The sequence below is a fragment of the Schistocerca nitens genome, chromosome 3 (genome assembly GCF_023898315.1).
Source record: "Schistocerca nitens isolate TAMUIC-IGC-003100 chromosome 3, iqSchNite1.1, whole genome shotgun sequence".
Taxonomy (NCBI): Eukaryota; Metazoa; Arthropoda; class Insecta; order Orthoptera; family Acrididae; genus Schistocerca; species Schistocerca nitens.
This window is the reverse complement of record NC_064616.1, coordinates 496,401,635-496,425,148: the sequence shown is the minus strand read 5'-3', so window position 1 is coordinate 496,425,148 and position 23,514 is coordinate 496,401,635. Positions and strand designations below refer to the sequence as shown.

General features: G+C 43.1%; 1 pseudogene; it reads left to right on the top strand.

Annotated features, from left to right (window-relative positions):
- The first annotated feature begins 382 nt into the window (after nt 1–382).
- LOC126249999 (5S ribosomal RNA) lies at nt 383–500 on the top strand (annotated as a pseudogene).
- Nucleotides 501–23,514: the final 23,014 nt, after the last annotated feature.

The window sequence follows — 23,514 nt, the reverse complement described above, 5'->3', positions numbered from 1 at the left end:
AACTGCTAAGGTCATCAGTCCTTAAGCTTACACACTAGTTAACCTAAATTATCCTAAGGACACACACACACACACACACACACACACACACACACACACACACACACACACACGCCCACATGCCCGAGGGAGGACTAGAACCTCCGCCGGGACCAGCCGCACAGTCCATGACTGCCGCATTTCAATGTGAAACACAATGGGGAAAGCTTTTGAAAAAAAAAAAAAAAAAAAAAGAGCCTATAAAACAATTATGCGAAAAATTCCATGTGTTCCAAACACGAAGAAATTCGTACATCCGCGATGTGACGACTGCCCCTATTGCTTGCATTCTTTAGTTAGTACACTTTTCAACACATATTTTTTGATTGTTTAAAGAGAGATGGCCAACGGCCTTGTTGCAGTGGTAAAACCGGTTCCCGTCAGATCACCGAAGTTAAGCGCTGTCGGGCTGGGCTAGCAGTTGAATCGGTGACGATCAGGTCTGCCGAGCGCTGTTGGCAAACAGGGTGCACTCACCCCTTGTGAGGCAAACTGAGGAACTACTTGACTGAGAATTTTTTTTTTTTTTTTTTTTTTTGTTTTAGGGCGCACAACTTCAATGGTCATTAGCGCCCTGACTACGTTAAGAATGCACCACGAGGCACAAGTTTAAAACAACAACTAAAAGGGAAAACACGATAAAAGACAGACTGACAGGCAAAGGATTAAAAAACAGCATCATCAAATGTCCTTAGAGAGGTTTGTCAAATTGATAAAACGAAGAACGCGAGCAGCTGCTCGTGGGTCATCCGCTAAAATGGCATCTAGAGTAGATGGCAGGTTAAGATCTAGACGCAGTGTGTTAAAATCCAGACAAGACATTAAAATGTGGCGGACCGTCAGCAATTGCCCGCATGGGCAGAACGGCGCCGGCGCAGCCGTCAGCAGATGGCGATGGCTGAACCGGCAGTGTCCAATGCGTAACCGGGCCAAAACGACCTCCTCCCGCCGAGAAGGGCGGGAGGAGGACGTCCAAGCCGCGGGAAGAGGTTTCAAGGCCCGAAGCTTGTTGTCTGTAAGTGCAGCCCAATCGGCATGCCACAGCGATAAAATGCGCCGACAAATTACCCTGCTACAATCCGACGAAGGGACACAACAAGAAGCTGTCCGAGGCTGGAGGACCGCAGTCTTGGCCGCGGCATCTGCAGCTTCGTTCCCAGGGATACCGACATGGCCAGGGACCCACATAAAGCTAACCGGAGAACCGACGTCCACCAGCTGCTGAAGAGAGCGTTGGATCCGGTGCACGAAAGGGTGACTGACTGAGAAGTAGCGGCTCCGGTCTCGGAAACTGCCATACGGCCGGGAGAGCGGTGTGCTGACCACATGCTCCTCCATATCCGCATCCAGTGACGCCTGTGGGCTGAGAATGACACGGCGGCCGGTCGGTTCCGTTGGGCCTTCATGGCCTGTTCAGGAGGAGTTTATTTTATTTTTTTACTTGAAAGAGAGATGTGCACGGCAGTGGACTTGACAGTCACATATTATGTTCATAGGATTCACTGAAACTCTCGTCTTACTTCAGCATTCGGCTTCCTAGTCAAAACGAGATGCGTATTCATTTTTCTTCTCTGAAAGCCCAAAAAATCAAATCTGGCGGAGAATGTAACATGAATGATCTGTCGATTGAGTGTACACCGCTGACAAATGGTCGGTTTGGCTGCCAAGTGGTGTTACGTCCAAAATTCAGCTTTCTCAGGAGAACAAGTTTCACCTAAATTATATATTCGTTGAGTAAGTTAGAGCACGGGAACAACACGTAAATGTAAACTTTCTATCAAGATGTATAAATCATGGTTGAAATGTTTTAACATTCTCAAAATAGAAATTTTCAAAATTGTGATCCTAGAAATGATATGGGAAGAGGAATGAACTTAACTAGAAGTTGAAATTTTTGGTCACTGTTTGTAGCGTTCCCACGGAAACATTGTAAAACCCGAAAGAAATCGTGCTATCATGGTGCTATAAATTTCAATAGGCCTGCGATATTATTTCTTTGGTTTTGTGACGAATCTTCCATCAGGGTAAACTGTTTCAGGCTCCCGCCGAGGAACGCTCATTGAGGGGCGCCCAGCCTTGCTTCCAAAAGCACGGCCTTTTCTCAAAGCAAGCTCCTGGAATTTAACTATGCCATACGGGGTTCAGGTTTTATTTATAAAAGATAGATGTTCCATGTGTTATATGGTACTTTATACAACACATTTTCAAGAATTTTTCCCCCTTCGTGACACTCACTCTTGAAGGCCTTTAATGGACAAGAAACTTTAAAGTTGCATTTTATAAACTAGAAACTTATTTGTTATCAGATGTTGGCAGCAGACCTGAATAACGTGAGCACTTGTACGTACACTCTTGACTGTCAAGGCGCTCAGCGATATCGTTAAGTGTAATACGATTCAGCGCTTTCTGTTAGCCAACTATTGGACTAGTGGTCCTATGCCACTTGCTGGATACAAAGATCTGCCTGTTTAGTACTGGTAAGTTTTATCTGTTTATTTTTCAAATTTTGTAGCTTACGCGATTTGGATGCCAACCCGCCCAATTGAAGATATGATAGCCAAAGACGTAATCCAGTATCAATATATACTACTCCCGCTAGTCATTTCATTTCATGTAGCTGTCAACAGAAATAAATTCGTAAAGGGGGATCCGAAAGATTTCGTAGATGCGGAAAATTATTTTCTCCTAACACATATGGAACAATATTTCAAAGAATTAAGATATATGACATCGGCAAACTGAATTATTCCACAATAGGTCATACTACAAATTATGTGTCTGATATCGTTTTAATTGAACCCGAGAACTGAGCTTAGATCCGATGCATGTGAAGAACAAACTACAATCAATATACTCACCATCACTAAAGTAGACCTAATTGACTAGGCAATGGGCTGCATATTAAATGTGAATGGATTCACTTATTTTTTCTGATTAATTTACACCTGAACGGTACTGAAGACTACAACAAATGTCACTTGTGATGAAAATTAAATTTGTAGATAAGAGCGTTCTGCGATAGCTATAATACATCTCTTCATATGTAATTGGGAAAAGAACTATCTTGGCATCCCAGGAGTCCATTCTGTTCAACAGTTACTTCTTTTCTTTTTGTAAGTGGCAAGAGCGCACATATGTTTACCGACGTAATTCGTCTACGTGTACGTAGTACTGTGACAGCATTGTCAAACATACCAGAGGAAAGGATACATTTCACGAAACGCATACACTTTACGAAAAATAGAAATCCATAGACACTATTTTCAAGCAAACGTTCTTATTTCAGTTAATCTATCTCGGTCTGCAAACTCACAATGGTATGCCAAAAATAACTTGTGAAGTTGGTTTCGGTTGTAAGAAAATACTATGGAATACATATTTTATTTTCAAAGGGGGAGCTATATTACGTGCCCACACAACCGAGGTCGTCGAATGGCAATTGTACAAATGAAACATCTATAAAAAAGGTTGATCAAAAGCGCTGGACAGGCATAGGACATTCAGGGAGAATTAGTGGTGACTATACACGTGTATCTCCCTGTCCGTGCGTCCAGACACGCAAATTATGAGTGCAAAATACAACTTATAAGTGCGGTGTCTGGACCGGTATCTAAATGGCTCTAAATAGGATAATTAAATTGAAACCGAACAGGCAATTACCCACCAGACATCAGTCATAGCACTATGCAATGTCTGTTTAACGCAGTGATGATGATTTTCTGACGCATTTACGTAGCAGGACAAGCTGAACCAGACCGTATATAAAGAAATGAAAAAGTAAGGATCCTACGGCACAACTAATCATCCAGTGGTAGGACTGGAAAGTTTGACTAATGCGCGATAGGAAATTTGTATGGACGAGGCTAAATACTCGTATACTGCCTTAGAGAAATGTAGTGACCATCCTATGAATTTTTTTATTATATACTTCAGCCTCGGATCACTAAAATAATATCATTGACGGTAATTCATCGAAACCGGCACTGGAACCATTTGAGTGACTGTTGCTGAAATATATAATACGAAATTAAGCCTTTGTAAAATGATGTTATGAGGTAACGATATTTTAACTAGCAACCTGCCCTGGTTTTGCAGTAGTAGCACTAAGTATCTATGGCCAGACGACTAGTACGGCGTATGCAGTAATAATCATATACAAAAACCCAACTAGTGCATGCATATGCATATGGAGAGACCCGCCAACGAGTGCCATCTAGCATAGAACAGGAAACCCTGAAGCTCATTTCTCGAAAGTAGTGAATGTGAAGAGTTATAACTATAAAAAATAGACGGAGACGCAAACGATGTCATTGAAAGTTTATAGAACAGAACTATACCAATAAGTAGTGAAAACGATAAGTACGAATATTTCACAAGCATTTTTAGTATAGATTATTCAGTGATGACACACTGTCTCCAGTCCCTACATATTTTGTTGCTTTTATGATATTCCATTTTCAAGAGCTGTTGCCGTAGTGCCCTACACATCAGGCACTGATGGCACCGTGCACAACTTACACACTGCGCACGTTGCAGCAATCTCAGCCGATACAGTTCTGATGACACGGGACTTCGCAACCCCAGAATTCAGCGGCCAGGCCAGCAAAGGACACAAAAGCACTGTGGCCAGGTCACCAGGCAGCGTACATGGAGACAACAGAGGTCGTTGACAAATTGTACCTGTTCATGCATCCACTGTGTCACGTGCCAAAAACAGGATTGCAAGAATCTATCCACGAGGCAGCTATTTAGGCCAGCACGTGGGCTCTGGAGAGCAGTTCCATTGTAGCAACATGAATATCTCCATTACACTGTTCCAAGGACTGGGCCATCGACTTCTCGTCAGCATGCCGTCATCTGATCAGTGACGTGCTCGTTGAGACTTGGTATAATTGTACTGATGCTATTCTCACGGACAAGATGTCAGGCTGAAAGTTTCTATCCCTTACGGACTTAGATATTTCATTGCTGTCTGCTCTCAATACTTCTTCAGCGAAGTACACCATAACAGTTGTTAAGTGTTTATTGTTCTTGGCTGAAGCTTGGATTTGGATTTTGGTATCAAACCTGAAGTGAGAAACTTATTTTTCAGTTTTAACCTAAAGCTACTAGGACTTCAAGACCCTGATCATTAAAGAGCGTGTGACTACAGATTGTGTTCACTGAAGCATGTGTATATCTTCCAAGCATCACGGAACTTATTTAATTACTTTGTGATTCTGGAAGTGTAAGTGGCTCCGGTACTTACAGACCATCATTTATTTTCTTTCACTTATTAAAGAACCACCCTCTCTTGTTTCATTGTTGACAATATTTTTGTGGAAATTGGATTAAATAAACTTTTATTTCTTCCCTGTACGTGGGCTGTTTACTTGTGCCCATCATCGGCAGACACATCAGCTGTTACGCAATTTTTCACCTTCATTCTCTTACTGAAAATTTGTCGTTTGCGCCAGCAGAAAATCTTCGCGTTTGCTCTAACATTTTATGAAAGTTTATTCTTTCTTTGCATCCTGAAGAGCTTGCGGTGACATTAGAACACATATGAAAGAAGCAATGTAATTTGCAACAATAGAAGGCCGATGGAAAGAGTAGGAATGTAAACTGACGAGATCAGAGGGGCGACTATCCCTGAGGCTTCATGCTCCAGGCACAGAAGTATCAATTTCAGAAAGGGAAAGGTACTAGTTATTTTATGGCTGAAGTAAATCAGTATCACTACCTAATAATCAGTCATGCAAAAGTAAAAACACGGAAAATAAAATGTTTCAAAGAGCAACGGTATCCAACTGTAGAGGAATCGAGTGGATACTATATTAAGTGTAAAACACTGTAAGTACGAAAGAAATAGCAGGAATAAATATGATAACAATAACAACTATGAAGAGTCGCAGCTGAATGAACTAATACAAGCGTGTGAGTAATTATAAGTGTTTTCTTTTGAGGGATAGGAAAGTGTGGTTGTTGGTCTTCCCTCACCTGAGCTAACCACTTTAACTTATAGAACGAGACCCGAAGCTTGGACAAAGACAGCAAAGTACAAACAAAATTCAGAAAAAAAGATAGGTATCAGGTAGGATTTTCTCTTATACTTAGGTGAAACTACATTCAACACTAAACCAATGAGTTAAACCTGTAGTAACAATAAGTTGTTGATTCTAGGGACTACATTCTGGAAGTACGTCATATCCCGCTGCTGTTTTACTGTCCTTGATGTGTTACCAGAGGCATTCCTGTGTCGCTGGTGACATATGCGATTTGTTCTGTTAGCTATCAAAGGAATAAAGGATGAAAGGAAATGATCGGCTTAAAGGATCAGAGCAAAGTGACGTCCACATAAAAGATCAAAGGGATGGATCTTATATGCCACGTGACTGCAGTAAGATATACGAAAGTTATGCAGAGCTGCCACTAGCACCACCTTAGTTCCTGTAAGAGCTCAAAGAATTTGGCAGTCCGCATCAAAGCCGCCATCAATGATAAGCGCATATCGTAACCAAAGAACGCGCTACCGGACGATTCAGCACAGCAGGTTCTGAAGTGAGCGACGCGGAGAGTATCTAATGTCTATGTGCGAGTCCAGAAGCCAACGGCCAAAATCTCCAATGTAAACAGACCGTTTGTATCGAACCAACGGCTTTAAACACGATGCACGTATGCGGCACAAACGAACGTAACTCCTCTCTGCAACTGGCTCCAGAAAATAGTTGCGCCTTCGGGAATACAGTGTCCTGCTAGCTGTCTGGCAGAAAATGTCTACAACTGTGTGCTGGGCACATTTTGGCTTCAGTGGCCGTGCGGTGGTAGACAAATATAAGAAGAACGCTAGAATTTTCCGCAACTGAAAACCTATCACCACAGACTGTCGTGACGGTGCGACAGCAGAGATACTAGAAAATGTAGTTGTTGATATTAATAACAAATTCATGGTTACATGTTGTAGCGAGGAATGAATGGAAACAACTGCAGGTAACATGAAAACTTTTGTGCCCTGTTAAGTACATGTGTATTCAGCTGGCACTCGTCATTGGGCCGTAGTGTTTTATCAGTGTGCGCAGTGCACGTATGAGCCCATTTCATTACATATGTTGACTGCTATCGTACAGAAGACACAGTTAAAATTTCATGAAAGAGTGGTTTCAACTATCATGCCGTGTGACTCATTTCTTTTTCCCCCTTATCAGTGGGTACGGGCTGTAAGTAAGGAATATCGAGTGTTTTTATCAGAGCAGCTGTTATACGACCGCTATTTCAGTCGATGGGGTGCTTGTATATGCAGTAATTACATGGTGAGACGCCGGCATTGGGATGTGTGTGAGCATTAGCAAGACTATAGCAAGATGTACGGAATTTCAATGGATTTCGGATGCTAATTTTGTCGGTGGCCTTACGGTGTGTAGCCTTACAGTGTCTCTGGAAGGACATTCTCTCCAAATCCGTGCATAATGAGGCACTCTGGCATGCTTTCAACCCAAGTTATTGTTCTTTCTTGTTCTCCAGTGAGAGTGCTGATGACCAAAGGAAAGAAGCAAGGAGGATTATGGTTTAACGTCCCACATGGAGGTGGTCAGAGACGGAGCACAAATTCGGCTTGTTCCAAGAAAGGGGATTAAACCATCGCGGCATTTGCGTGAAGCGATTTAGTGACATTACGGAAAACCTAACTCTGGACGGTCGAATGCGGATTTGAACCGTTGTACTCTGCAGTGCGAGTCCAGTGTGCTAACCACTGCGCCACCTCGATCGGTGTTGGCCAAAAGGACTTAGATGTTTAACAAATTGAGACAGATACCTCGAAATCAGGAAATTTAGACAGGTCACACCAATATTCAAGAAAGGTAACAGGAATAATCCATTACATTACAGGCCCATACCATTAACGTCGATATGCAGAAGCCGGCCGAAGTGGCCGTGCGGTTAAAGGCGCTGCAGTCTGGAACCGCAGGACCGCTACGGTCGCAGGTTCGAATCCTGCCTCGGGCATGGATGTTTGTGATGTCCTTAGGTTAGTTAGGTTTAACTAGTTCTAAGTTCTAGGGGACTAATAACCTCAGCAGTTGAGTCCCATAGTGCTCAGAGCCATTTTTTGATATGCAGAAGAATTTTGGAAAATATAGTGTGTTCGAATATTATGAATTACCTCGAATAGAACGGTGTACTGAAACATAGTCGACACGGATTTAGAAAACATCGTTCTTGTGAAACACAACTAGCTCTATACTCACACAAGTGTTCAGTGCTATCGACAATGGATTTCAAACTGACTCTGTATTTTTGCATTTCCGGAAGGCTTTTGACACCGTACATCACAAGCGCCTTGTAATCAAATTGAATCCTTATACAATATCGTCTCAGTTATGAAACTGGATTCGCAATTTCCTGTCTGAGAGGTCTGAGTTCGTAGTAAATGAGGGAAAGTCGTGGAGTGAAACAGAAGTGATTTCCGGCATTCCCCAAGGTAGCGTTTTAGGCTCTCCGCTTTTCCTTATGTATATAACCGATTTAGGAGACAATTTGAGCAGGCGTCTTAGGTTGTTTGCAGATGATGATGTCGTTGATCGTCTTGTAAAATCATCAGAAGATCACTGCAAAACGATTTATGCAAGATATCTCTATGGTGTGAGAACTGGCAATTCAATCTCATTAATGAAAAGCGTGATGTCATCCACAGGAGTACTAAAAGGAATCCGTTGAACTTCAATTACACGATAAATCAGTCAAATCTAAAGGCCGTAAATTCGACTAAACACTTAGGAATTACAACTACAGTTACACGATAAATCAGTCAGACCTAAAGGCCGCGAATTCGACTAAATACCTAGGAATTAGTTACAAACAACTTAAATTGGAAAGAACAGATAGAAAATGTTGTGAGGAAGGCGAATCAAAGACTGCGTTTTATTGTGAGAACACTTAGAAGATGCAACAGATCTACTGAAGGGACTACCTACTACGCTTGTCCGTCCTCTTTTGGAGTACTTCTGCGCGCTGTGGGATCCTTACCAGATAAGATTAACGGGGTACATCGAGGACTTCAGCGAAGGCAGCAAGTTTTATAGTATCGAGAAATAAGGGAGAGAGTGTCACGGACATGATACAGGGTTTCGTGTTGAGACCATTAAAACAAAGGCATTTTTAGTTGCGGCGGAAACTTCTCACGAAATTTCAATCACCAACTTTCTCCTTTGAATGCGAAAATATTTTGTTGACGCCTACCTACGTAAGGAGAAATGATCACCATAATCTCCGTATCACACGGAGAGATACATGTATTCCTTTTCTTCCGCTCACTGTTCAAGAGTGTAATAATATAGAATTAGTGTGAAGATGATGCGATGAAACCTTTGCCAGACACTTAAGTGTGATTTTATGAGTAGCCATACAGAAGTAGATGTAGAACCGCGGCGCTCTGTTCTTGAAGATCACACAAGGAACAGGCAGGCCCAGATTGGCCAGGATGCAGTGTTTTATCGCCAGTTTAGGAGTCTATCAGAGCAGGCACAGTTAGTGGCTAGACTGTCTAGTACAGTTTTTACCAACCTGGGGGTAATTACCCACCGAGTGGTGAAATGTAATTTTCTGAGGGGTGCAAACAAAGGGTGCATGTGTGTTTAAGCAATGAAACTGAACTTTTTTTCTTAAATAGCATTACTACTCTCACAATTTCGTAAGACTCTAATACTGATTATATAAATTACTAACGATTACATTTATTTCTCAAATACCAGCATTAACGCGGAACACAATGTGATGGAGGTTACAGCTATTGGCACGAAATTATGATCATCATCCTCTTCACCGTAGTCCATCCACTATCCACATACTGTGGACCATGCATCTATGTCTCTAAGACTGAGACATACACATCACACACGCTTCAATATCTCATGAACACGTGTTCTTCGAGATGTAGGTAGTTATAGCAAGAGGCCACACATTGCTTCATTATTCACTTCACAACAATAAACTGACAGTATCATAACTGTAACGAAGTGTTGCCTACTACCCTGCTAGAAAGCCTACGCTGTATTTATTATTATTAAGTGACCGTGGTCAGACAAAGAATTGGTAGCCTGAAGTCTGTTTTTGAAAGTTCAGAAGTAAGGCGTCCAGCAATCATGTGATTTAGAAACTGAAGGCCTAAGTACAGTGCACACATTTTAACTTGATTGATTTTAAATGGGGGTGCAGGTGAAGCAAGTGCCGTTAACCAAAGGAATGGCGCACAGGAAGAAAGTTCCGTAACAACTGTCTATCCTCAATGTACAGGGTGAATCAACTGCCATTACCGCTAGGTTTTATATAACCCGCAACGCCTTCAATTACCACAGGCAACGTTTTCAGTTTATCTCGACAGCTACGCACATACTACTAGTCCTTAGAAATAATGAACAGAACTTCTTTGTTGGAAACTGAATATTAAATTTTGTACTGCGATACGTTTTCGCTGGAGGCCACAATTTACGAGTTATTCAAGATAAACGCGTTTGAAACTCATTTTTGTGCGTTTTTCTTGAATAATTCGAAAACTACTAAGTGCAGTGAAAACGTATCCCAGTACAAAATTTAACTACATTAAACTTCCTACAAAAAGGCCCTGCTCATTTACTCTGTGAGTCTAATAGTTTGCACATAGCGCGCAACAGAATACGAAAAACTCACGCATGTTCTTTCTTTCTTTTTTTCTTGTTTTTTTCCTTGCTTTTTTTTTTTGACCGCATATACTATTGTGAGTTGCATAAAACGACATCGGTAAGGGCAGCTGAATTATCCTTTATAAGGAGGCAGTCAAATTAAAACGAGACGGATTGGAAACAGTAAGTAAATTGTTTATTATTTCAAATGTAATCCTCATAACTTTTAATACATATAAGTCACTGTGAGATAAGAGGGTCAATGTCTTCATGGGGAAATGTTTGTTGTGTCTACAAAACCATGATTATACCCAAATACGCCCCTCTTCGTCCGAAGCAAATCTACGGTCACAAATGTCCTCCTTCGGGGCTGCAAAAATATGGAAATCTCATGGAGAGAGATCGGGGCTCGTCCATATGATATCAATATTGTTTGGAGTACACTGCATAAGTTTCGCTGGAAAGTCCTTACGCATCCTCCATACAGTTCCGATCTCTCCCCATTCAATTTCCATGTTTTTGGACCCCTGAAGGAAGACATTCGTAGCCGTCGATTTGCTTCGTTCGAAGAGGAGCAAGCTGGGAACAAACCATGGTTCCTTAGGAAACCACCAACATTTTCCCCTGAAGGCACTGACCGTCCCATCTCATAACAGTGTAAATGTATTAACAGTTACGGCGATTACTTTTGAAATAATTAACGGTTTATTTAATATTTTTTTCCATCTGTCTCGTTTTCACTTGACTGCCCCTTATAGGTAGCTTTCTTTTCTGAGAAGATATTGTAGGTAGCACTATTGGCGTACTGAGAATTGCTTCATAATTTACAAAAATGGTTGTTAGAAATAGGCAATACCAACTGACTCATTAGTTCCTTGTTTAATAACATACCCACAAAAACTAAACATCATTTATCTTTCGTTGATAATTGGGTGGTGGAGGGTACTGATATCTTATTGCAGTCAGGGTAATGGTCTCAGAAATGTTGGGAATCACTGGTCTAGTGGGTGCAGCATGCCATTTTGATTGCACTGGCTACTCGCTGCGCTCTGCAGGGCTGTCGGCGAAACGTTTGTGTGATCGTCCTGTTCTCGAATTTGCTATTAATGTTACTTAAGACAATTACACTTTTTGAGTGGCGATGTTGGCACAAATCTGTGAGAATTTGTAATGACGACTGTTGGCAGTCTAGCTTGATGACGTTCACTGAATGAAACCGGTCGTAACATAATATAATGGACGGTCAAAAAGTTTCCGTTTGAGGGCATTGCTGCGCGTATGTGCAACGTAGCGCGACTCCGTTGAGGACATCTAAGTACCGACATGTAGCCAAGAAAGCAGTGCAGTATCCATGCCATTCCGACTTGTGCGCTGTAAACGCGGAAAGGTGAACTATGGCAAACGTTATTACCAAATGTGTCCGAACGGGAGCAACGTGCTATTATTCTTTTCTTGACTACCGAAGGACGAACACCGGTAGACATACATCAAAGAATGAAAAATGTGTCTGGGGCAGCATTTCTGTAAAAAAATAGCTGTTGTGAAAGGTGCGACAAGAGGCGTTGCACCTTGATAACCCACGTCCCCATAATGCAAATGTCGTAACGCAAAAGTTAGGACAACTCAAGTGAGAGATACTTGAGCACCACAGCCTTATAATTCTGATCTCTTCACATGCGATTATCACGCTTTCGGTCACTTAAAAAAGGCCTTGAAGAGTCAAAGATTCCTGTCGGACAAAGATGTGCACCAGGCAGTTAAGGACTACTTCACGCCGCAGAACACGGTATCTTCAACCTGGTGTGTCGGTGGGAGGATTGACTCAATGATCACGGCAATTTTGCCTGATTGGCATACCGATTCTGGACTGTAAGGCCTTCGAACGGAAACTTTTTCATCGGACCTTGTGAATGACAATTAGTGCAACAGTAATGGTTCTTGTTAACATTAATTCATATGATCATTCTGTTGCCTAATGCGTTATGTCGATTCAACGAATAATACATAACAATACTGAAAAAACGTCTCGCTGAGATGGTAGACTTTTGAGGCGTCGGCACTCAGATAACCAAACAAAAAGGTAACTTGAAAATACCGAAGAGGTCGAAACTATCTGATAGCTGAAGCACGAAATACAGTAATATTATTTCCAAAATACAACCTATGCAGGGAAGTGACTCCCCTCAAGAAACTCAGATAAAAGTCTACCAACATGGCGTAGTTAGACGTAGAGTTGGAATACGAAATCGACTGTACCTACTGAATCGTATTGGAAAGCTGCTGCCGAGAGAAAAACCAACGATTGACTAGAGAACTACCTTTTATTGCTCGGGCTTTTAGAGCAAATTCTATAACAACCACACCGAAATGTCAGAGTGCCAGGCTCTCGCGGTCTTTTTATCACCAGTATTACTTTACAGGTGTATCCCTGCAAGTGAATGTGTGTCCTTGCCCTAAAAGACTTTGTTTTAACGGTAATCACAATCTTGACGAAGATTTGTAGCTAAATAGTGCTATAAATTTTTTTAGTTATTAAAATTAGGGGAAATGCATAAACACCACATTAACATCGTTATGTTATGGTCATCCCTCTGTCGCCTCCAGAACATATACAAAACTAAAATTCAGTTTTTGATACTTTATAACTACAATACTGGCCATTAAAATTGATACACCACGAAAATGACGTGCTACAGACGCGAAATTTTACCGACAGGAAGAAGATGCTGCGATATGCAAATAATTAGGTTTTCAGAGCATTCACATAAGGTTGGCGCCGGTGGCCACACCTACAACGTACTCACATGAGGAAAGTTTCCAACCGATTTCTCATAAACAAACAGCAGTTGACCGGCGTTGCCTGGTGAAACGTTGTTGTGATGCCTCGTGTAAGGAGGAGAAACGCGTAACACCACGTTTCCGACTTTCATAAAGGTCGGATTGCAGCCTATCGCGATTGCGGTTTATCATATCGCGACATTTCTGCTCGCGTTGGTCGAGATCCAATGACTGTTAGCAGAATATGGGATCGGTGGATTCTGGAGGGTAACAGGGAACGCCGTGCTGGATCCCAACGGCCTCGTATCACTAGCAGTCGAGATGACACGCATCTTATCCGCATGGCTTTAACGGATCGTGCAGCCACGTCTCGATCCCTGAGTCAACAGATGGAGACGTTTGCAAAACAACAACCATCTGCACAAACAGTTCGACGACGTTTGCAGCAGCATGGACTATCAGTTCGGAGACCATGACTGCGGTTACCCTTGACGCTGCATCACACACAGGAGCGCCTGCGATGGTGTACTCAACGACGAACCTGGGTGCACGAATGGCAAAACATTTTTTCGGATGAATCCAGGTTCTGTTTACAGCATCATGATGGTCGCATCCGTGTTTGGCAAAATCGCGGAGAACGCACATTGGAAGCGTGTATTCGTCATCGCCATACTGGTGTATCACCTGGCGTGATGGTATGGGGTGCCATTGGTTACACGTCTCGGTCACCTCTTGTTCGCATTGACGGCTTTGAACTGTGAACGTTACATTTCATTTCAGATGTGTTACGACCCATGGTTCTACCCTTCATTCGATCCCTGCGAAATCTTCCATTTCAGCAGGATAATGCACGACTGCATGCTGCAGGTCCTGTACGGGCCTTTCTGGATACAGAAAATGTTCGACTGCTGCCCTGACCAGCACATTCTCCAGATCGCTCACCAATTGAAAACGTCTGGTCAATGGTGGCCGAGAAACTGACTCATCACAATACGCCAGTCACTACTCTTGATGAACTGTGGTCTCGTGTTGAAGCTGCATGGGTACCTGAACCGGTACACGCCATCCAAACTCTGTTTGACTCAATGCCCAGGCGTATCAAGGCCGTTATTTCGGCCATATGTGGTTGTTCTGGGTACTGATTTCTCAGGATGTATGAACCCAAACTGCGTGAAAATGTAATCACATGTCAGTTCTTGTGTAATATATTTGTCCAATGAACACCCGTTTATCATCTGCATTTCTTCTTGGTGTACCAATTTTAATGGCCAATTGTGTAGTAATGGTGTTACTTCGAGGCTTTAATTACTTGTATTACTTCATTCTACCTAGCGCTTAATTTTACACTAAGCGTTGCCACCCTTTCACGGTGTGACGTCGTAATCCATAGCCTGCCCGTATGGACAAGACACTTCTAAATTGTCTATCACACAAGATTAAACCATCCACTTGGACAATTAAGACAAATTTTCCCGAAAAGGTCGTAATCCACGAAGGCTGTGGTATCCTTATACAATTAGTGCTTACAAATGATAAGAACCGGACATGTCTGTTGAGTCATTCACATACCAATGAAACTGACCCCTATTGGCAGACAGTGTTCCTCTTTTTGAGTTATATAGCACAGAGCTATACACCTGTCCTGAACGTAACAAGCAGAGCATTAAATCAACTTATAATTCCAGAATCGCACGATGTGGTTAAGATTAGAAAGACATGCCACCAAGGATATTAAAATTTACAGAGCTGTAATGCCGTGGCATCACTTACGTTGTTGAAGTTCAGTAGAGACTGAACGTCTCTTGTATTTGACAGTCGAGCGGAGATCGGAAGCTGTTGTTCTTAGTCAGCCCATCCGCTATCAGCCCACGGTGGAAGACTAATGTCCTTCCTCCTTTCCTACGACAGTTATCTTTACGTTGCTGTACTCATTTCTTCATCTTTCTCATCTTAGCACCCATGTAGATTTGCACCGATCTGAGAGGTTCTCTATACAGGACCATTCTGTGATGTCACAAACTGTCAGGAATGATGGACAAGGGTAAAAGTATCAGTTTCTGATAGAGACCCTGGTCCTGAATCGATCGAGTCCAAAGCTATTGGCATAAATCACTCTAATACTTCTGACAGTGGAATACATGTACCGGTACTACTGTTGCTAAGACTGTAGAATAGGCAATCCCAACGAGCACTTAGGTTCAAAAATGGCTCTGAGCACTATGGGACTCAACGGCTGAGGTTATTAGTCCCCTAGAACTTAGAACTAGTTAAACCTAACTAACCTAAGGACATCACAAACATCCATGCCCGAGGCAGGATTCGAACCTGCGACCGTAGCGGTCTTGCGGTTCCAGACTGCAGCGCCTTTAACCGCACGGCCACTTCGGCCGGCGAGCACTTAGGTGTACAGGTTGGGGGAACAATGCAACTTATCCAATATAGATGGAATACTGTGTACCGACATGAGCAATCAAATGGCTTGGTTCAAATGGTTCTGAGCAATACGGGACGTAACTGCTGTGGTCATCAGTCCCCTAGAACTTAGAACTACTTAAACCTAACTAACCTAAGGACATCACACACATCCATGCCCGAGACAGGATTCGAAAATGCGACCGTACCGGTCACGCGGTTCCAAACTGAAGCGCCTAGAACCGCACGGCCACACCGGCCGGCCATGAGCAATCCTTGTGTACAATGTCAGCACTGTAGCAGACTGCAGTCTCTGTTAAAAAGTTGACGTACCAACGTTGAACATCCTTGAACAGCTGGAATTATACACAGTGAAAGACCTTGCAGACATGATTATCGTGTATGGGCATGCAAATTTAAAAGGAGCAAATACCGACGTAGAAGACGTCCGGCTTAACCATGTTTCCAAGACTACGCCAAAGTTTAAGTGCAACAGGGTAATTAGTACTACAGTACAACGACAGAGTAAGAGGACGAACCACGCCGATTCTCGGCTTAGAAGATGCAGCGCTTGCTCGATTGGATGAGGCGACCGAAATCAGAGTGTTTCGCTAAGTATTGTGTGGCGGGTATTATAGGAAAGGCTGCTATACCTCTACCATCCACAGAAAGTCCATGCTTTGATTCCTGTTGACTTCGGACCTAGTGTCGTGTTCAGCGCTTTACAGATAATCCTGTTTCCTGCATTGTATGAGGGCGTGCTGAAAATGCCTCCAATTTTTTATGTGAAATCTCTTAAAACATTTTAAATAACACAAACTTTCAAACATTCTACGTTTTTATCCTTCATTATTACATATTCATTTCAGAAAATAGTCACCCTGGCGACGAACACATTTCTCCCAACAAGAGACCAGTTTGTTGATACCGTCATTGTAGAATGTTTGACTCTGTTGCCAGAGCCACAACCTCACCTTTGCTTGCACCGCTTCATCAATATCAATGTGAAGTGCTCGATAGTTTTCTTTAAGTTTCAGGAACAGATCAAAATTGGATAGGTCCAGTTCGGGAGTGTGTGGACGATGATCGATGAAAATGAATCCAGGCGTCGTATTGTTTTAGATGTCACGGTGCTCTTGTGTGGTGTGCCATTGTCCTGCTCAAGGAGAGTGTCCATTTGTGGGTGAACTCTTCGAATTCGTGCTTTTAGTTTTCTCACGCACCGACATAGTTCTTACACACCGACATGTTACGCGCTACAATTAGGAGCCCCACTTGCGACAGAGGATTACAACTTGCGTCAGTAAATAAAAAAAACAGGGGCATTACTTCTCAGTACGCCCTCGTACTTTTCAAGGATGAAGCCAGATTCACAAGAGGCAGGAAGCTAAATGGTGGCAATAGTCATATTTGGGCCGATGAAAGTCCCCACGCTACAGTTTTGAAGAGTCGGCTGCGTGGACGAGAGGTTCTAGGCGCTTCAGTCCGGAACCGCGCTGCTGCTACGGTCACAGGTTTGAATCCTGCCTCGGGCATGGATGTGCGTGATCTCCTTAGGTTAGTTAGGTTTAAGTAGTTCTAAGTCTAGGGGACTGCTGACCTTAGATGTTAAGTCCCATAGCGCTGAGAGCCATTTTTGAGTTTTGAAGAGCCATCATCACAGATTATCAGACAATGTGTGGCAGTCATTGTCAGTGACTACGGACTTGGCCCATCTCTTCTCCCTCCCTGATTAAATGCAGCAATATACACCGTGCTTATCAGAGACATATCATCCAGATTCCTTGGAACATATCCCACTTGCTAGTCGTCAACAGATGTGGTTCCAACATGATGAACTTCCATCTCACTCTGGACAGAGGGTTAGTGAACACCTGGATCAGAAATTTTCTGAAAAGTGGATAGGGAGAGGAGGTCCTGATTCGCGACCAGCACTTTCATTTGATCTCAGCCCACGTGATTCCTTCTCGTGGGACTAAGTGAAATGCCATGTGTAAGAGACGATTGTCGCGACAGAAGGGGATTTCCTGGCAAGAATTCTCGCTGCCTGCGACACTATAGGTATTACAACGGGTTGACCAGAACTTCATACGACGATATAATACCTACACTGACGTCGGGGGACGCCACTTTGAACAATTGTTGTAAATGTAGCACCTAGTGGAACTTGTGGAGGTAAATTGAATCCATTATTACTGCACTACAGACTTTGGATTTTCGGTCCTTTTGGAATCAAGTTACGTGCGCCGTTACTAGTTCATCAACATGGGATATTATATGGGTGTACTGGGGAGATTCAACGGAAATTCTGTACTTCATGAAGTTGGAGCCCTAGTTTGAGTGCTGCGTGAGGCTAAGGCAGAACTTGAGTAAATTTTCACTTACACTTTTCGACTCATTCGTTTCCGGAATAGGTTCCCTTACATCAAACTGAATATTTAGCCTCCTCCATCATCACTGAACGTTTGTAACATCATCATAGAATCAACTTGTATACTCTTTTTTTCTCTAATTATTGTTAAATTTCCTAGGTCGATATTAGATATTCCTGTATCTTCCTTGTAGGTTTCTGTATTACAATGATAGTCTGCTTTTCTAAGATCTACGCTTTCTAGTCACTATTACTTTTGACGAAATACAAAAATGCTTTTTATCTTTCAGATGGCTGTACGTCACTGTAGCCTGTTTGTGACCGTTTCGAGACTGTTGTGAAATGCACAGGCAATAACTGATGATCAGCGTTCCGTGTAAAGATAGGCAACTGACTATAAATATAAATAAAAGTGTTGTAATGCGAGTAAATAGACTAAATAATATGTTACCGTTTGACTACACAATCGGCGACGAGGCACTGCAACTAGGTACAAGATTTAACTGTCTATGAATACTGTCCCGGACGCTTAAAGATGGAACGACTACAAACATCTAAGCCTGGAGCGCTCCGATGCTAGAGTCGTTAAGTAAATGTAATCACGCACGACAGAGTCGCTTACAAAATCCTCGTTCGAATAATAGCTGGAGTATTGTTCGTCAGTCTAGGACTGGCCCTTAAGGGATGTAATGAGCCTCAAGAAAGCCTACACGATTTCTCACAGTGTCGGTTAGTCAGCGTGATAGTATGAAGGAGATAGTCAACAAATTGGTGGTGGTGGTGGTGGTGGTGGTGGGGGGGGGGGGGGGGGGGAGTGTACAAGTTGCAAAACGATTCACGGAACACATCATTTTGTCTTTCATAGTGATTGCGATGGCCAATTTAGAGAATTTAGTCTGACGCCGGTAACGAAATTTTTTCCTGCCTTGCGTCATTCGCAAATGGGATAGGAAGACGAGAAATTAATACAAGTTCACTATGCTCACCTCTGCCAATCAGTGTATGGTAGCTTGCAGAGTACAGATGCAGACGTTGAGGTGACTATAAATGGAACACAAGATCGGACAGGACGAGAATGTGGAATGAAATCTGATGCATTCTTTTTCAGTAGGGGCATGGCCAGCATATGCCTTATTGAGTGTAAGGAAACCGCGGACATGCACCGTAGACACAGATATTCTCTGACGACCTCTTCGTCAACGGGTCGTCATCCCGCATAGTACTTCCATTGTAAGTGATAAGTGAAGAAAACTGTAAATAAGTGAGGAAAACGTCCTTGAATGCACTATTATTTCACAATTATAAATTTTCACACTAGACTGGATATAGTAAAAAAACTTTTCCCTTAAATATAGAAGTTGGCCGATAAGTAAACACATTACAGTACATAAACAGTTCAGAAAAGAGGAGAATACAATCTTCTGAAATGTGATGATGTAGAAGACTACTATGAATTATATAGGTAGATAGAATACTGCTGAGGAAGTACTGAATCGAATAGGAGAGAAATGAAATCTAGGACACAACTGGACCAAATAAATTGATCGATTGATAGGACACATCCTGAGGCATCAAGGAATGGTCAACATGGTATTGGAGGCGAATGTGGGGAGTAAAAAATGTCGTGGAAGATCACAGCTTCACCACAGTAAGCAGGTTCATAAGGCTGCAGTAGATATGGAGAGATGACGACACTTGAACAAGATGTACTTGCGTAGAGAGCTGCATGAATCTAGTCTTCGGATTGGAGAACACAGCAGCAGCAACAACAACACCTGTCAGGAAAATAGCTCCTTCGTCCTCCAGGCGACATTATGCTAATACCGCGTAACACCGCCTCTACCTTTGATAATGGGCATATTCGACGAGCAAGACATTACACAAGTATCAACAGATATGCCATATCAAGCTAAACACTCAATGATGGTTTGGCCCTGTAGAACTACCAAATTAAGGAGAAGATAGTTGCTACACTCGCCTATCGTTCCCAACAGCTCCACACATTTTGTGTGGGATTTAGATAGCGTGATTAAGCGAGCCAATCGAGGTGCGATAGCGTACCTGAGTGTTCGTCAAACAAGGAAAATATAAACGCGACTGTTGTAAGCTCGGAAGACAGGACTGATCAAATCATACTCATCATGAAGATGTAAAAGAAAAGGGCAACACTTGTTCAACAAGAATATTGAAACAAATATTCTGGTTCATTTTCATGCTAACCTGAATAAGCAGGCCCAAGTAATGGAACAGAAAGCACTTTCAAAACATCATAGAACCATCTCTGGCCCCCATCTACGTCCTGTATTCATTTTGTGTTAAACGCTACACATTTTACATAAATTGAAAAGAGGAATATCGGGATTCGTCAGACCATACGGCACGCCTTCATTCAGCTACTGTCCTGTTTCTGTGTTAGGACCAGAGAATACGTGCCACTTTGTGTGTTGCTGAGAGCAATGGCGTTTTTGCGAGATGCCCAACTCCAAAAGTCCACTGAATGCAGTTACCTTTGTAATGCTCCCTCGGAAACTAGTTGAGATGGATCTGCGTTTACTGACGGCAGCAATTTCTGTGGATCCATGCATATACAGGGTGTTATAAAAAGGTACGGCCAAACTTTCAGGAAACATTCCTCACACACAAATAAAGAAAAGATGTTATGTGGACATGTGTCCGGAAACGCTTAATTTCCATGTTAGAGCTCATTTTAGTTTCGTCAGAATGTACTGTACTTCCTCGATTCACCGCCAGTTGGCCCAATTGAAGGAAGGTAATGTTGACTTCGGTGCTTGTGTTGACATTCGACTCATTGCTCTACAGTACTAGCATCAAGCACATCAGTACGTAGCACCAACAGGTTAGTGTTCATCACGAACGTGGTTTTGCAGTCAGTGCAATGTTTACAAATGCGGAGTTGGCATTGCCAATTTGATGTATGCATTAGCACGGGGCAATAGCCGTGGCGCGGTACGTTTGTATCAAGACAAATTTCCAGAACGAAGGTGTCCCGACAGGAAGACGTTCGAAGCAATTGATCGGCTTCTTAGGGAGCACGGAACATTTCAGCCTATCACTCGCGACTGGGGAAGACCTAGAACGACGAGGACACCTGCAATGGACGAGGCAATTCTTAGTGCAGTTGACGATAACCCTAATGTCATCGTCAGAGAAGTTGCTGCTGTACAAGGTAACGTTGACCACGTCACTGTATGGACAGTGCTACGGGAAAAACAGTTGTTTGCGTACCATGTACAGCGTTTGCAGGCACTATCAGCAGCTGATTGGCCTCCACGGGTACACTTCTGCGAATGGTTCAGCCAACAATGTGTCAATCCTCATTTCAGTGCAAATGTTCTCTTTACGGATGAGGCTTCATTCCAACGTGATGAAATTGTAAATTTTCACAATCGACATGTGTGGGCTGACGAGAATCCGCACGCAATTGTGCAATCACGTCATCAACACAGATTTTCTGTGAACGTTTGGGCAGGCATTGTTGGTGATGTCTTGATTGGGCCCTATGTTCTTCCACCTACGCTCAATGGAGCACGTTATCATGATTTCATACGGGATACTCTACCTGTGCTGCTAGAACATGTACCTTTACAAGTAAGAGACAACATGTGGTTCATGCACGATGGAGCACCTGCACATTTCAGTCGAAGTGTTCGTACGCTTCTCAACAACAGATTCGGTGACCGATGGATTGGTAGAGGCGGACCAATTCCATGGCCTCCACGCTCTCCTGACCTCAACCCTCTTGACTTTCATTTATGGGGGCATTTGAAAGCTCTTGTCTACGCAACCCCGGTACCAAATGTAGAGACTCGTCGTGCTCGTTTTGTAGACGGCTGTGATACAATACACCATTCTCCAGGGCTGCATCAGCGCATCAGGGATTCCATGCGACGGAGGGTGGATGCATGTATCCTCGCTAACGGAGGACATTTTGAACATTTCCTGTAACAAAGTGTTTGTAGTCACGCTGGTACGTTTTGTTGCTGTGTGTTTCCATTCCATGATTAATGTGATTTGAAAAAAAATGGTTCAAATGGCTCTGAGCACTATGGGACTTAACATCTATGGTCATCAGTCCCCTAGAACTTAGAACTACTTAAACCTAACTAACCTAAGGACAGCACACAACACCCAGCCATCACGAGGCAGAGAAAATCCCTGACCCCGCCGGGAATCGAACCCGGGAACCCGGGCGTGGGAAGCGAGAACGCTAGCGCACGACTACGAGATGCGGGAAATGTGATTTGAAGGGAAGTAATAAAATGAGCTCTACCATGGAAAGTAAGCGTTTCCTGACACATGTCCACGTAACATTTTCTTTCTTTGTGTGTGAGGAAGGTTTCCTGAAAATTTGGCCGTACCTTTTTGTAACACCCTGTATAAATCTTTTTTGTGACCACTGTTCTTATGCCATGTTTCGCGGTTCCAGTGGTACAGCATTACGTGTAAACTCGTAAGACAGACCACGCTAATACACCAACAAATAGGGCACCTACATTCATAATATGGTCAAGTGCACGTCCCAGTCTTCTTTCTAACCATTCTGTGACGTCTCCACGTCGACCCATCTTACTGAACTGAGCCGGCCACGGTGGTCTCGCGGTTCTAGGCGCGCAGTCCGGAACCGTGCGACTGCTACGGTCGCAGGTTCGAATCCTGCCTCGGGCATGGATGTGTGTGATGTCCTTAGGTTAGTTAGGTTTAAGTAGTTCTAAGTTCTAGGGGACTGATGACCACAGCAGTTGAGTCCCATAGTGCTCAGAGCCATTTGAACCATTTACTGAACTGATTCCAAACAAAAGACTCCACACACACACACACACACACACACACACACACACACACACAACCACCACCACTTCGCGATCATGACATACGAAAGTGGTGAAAGAGGGGGGAGGGGGAAACATGTCCGCGTAATTCCGGTTCTACACTATTTACTGCCTTCCGAGGCTACATTGTGCTGTTTGAAGGGTATCACTAATATTTTTGTCGGTGAGCTTAGATGTTTCGAATGTGTGTTCACATACCAGTTTTCTACGTTATTGCATTATGTCTGGGTCCAACATTTTTTTTTTCTACTGAGCGAGGGGGCGGACGGCGGAGTGGGGGGGGGGGGGGGGCAGTTGTTAGTACACTGGACTCGCATTCGGTCATTCAAATTTATGTTTTTCGTGGTTTCCCTAAATCACTCCCAGCAAATGCCGAGATTGTTCATCTGAAAGGGCATGTCCGATGTCATCCAGCATAATTTCATAGTGT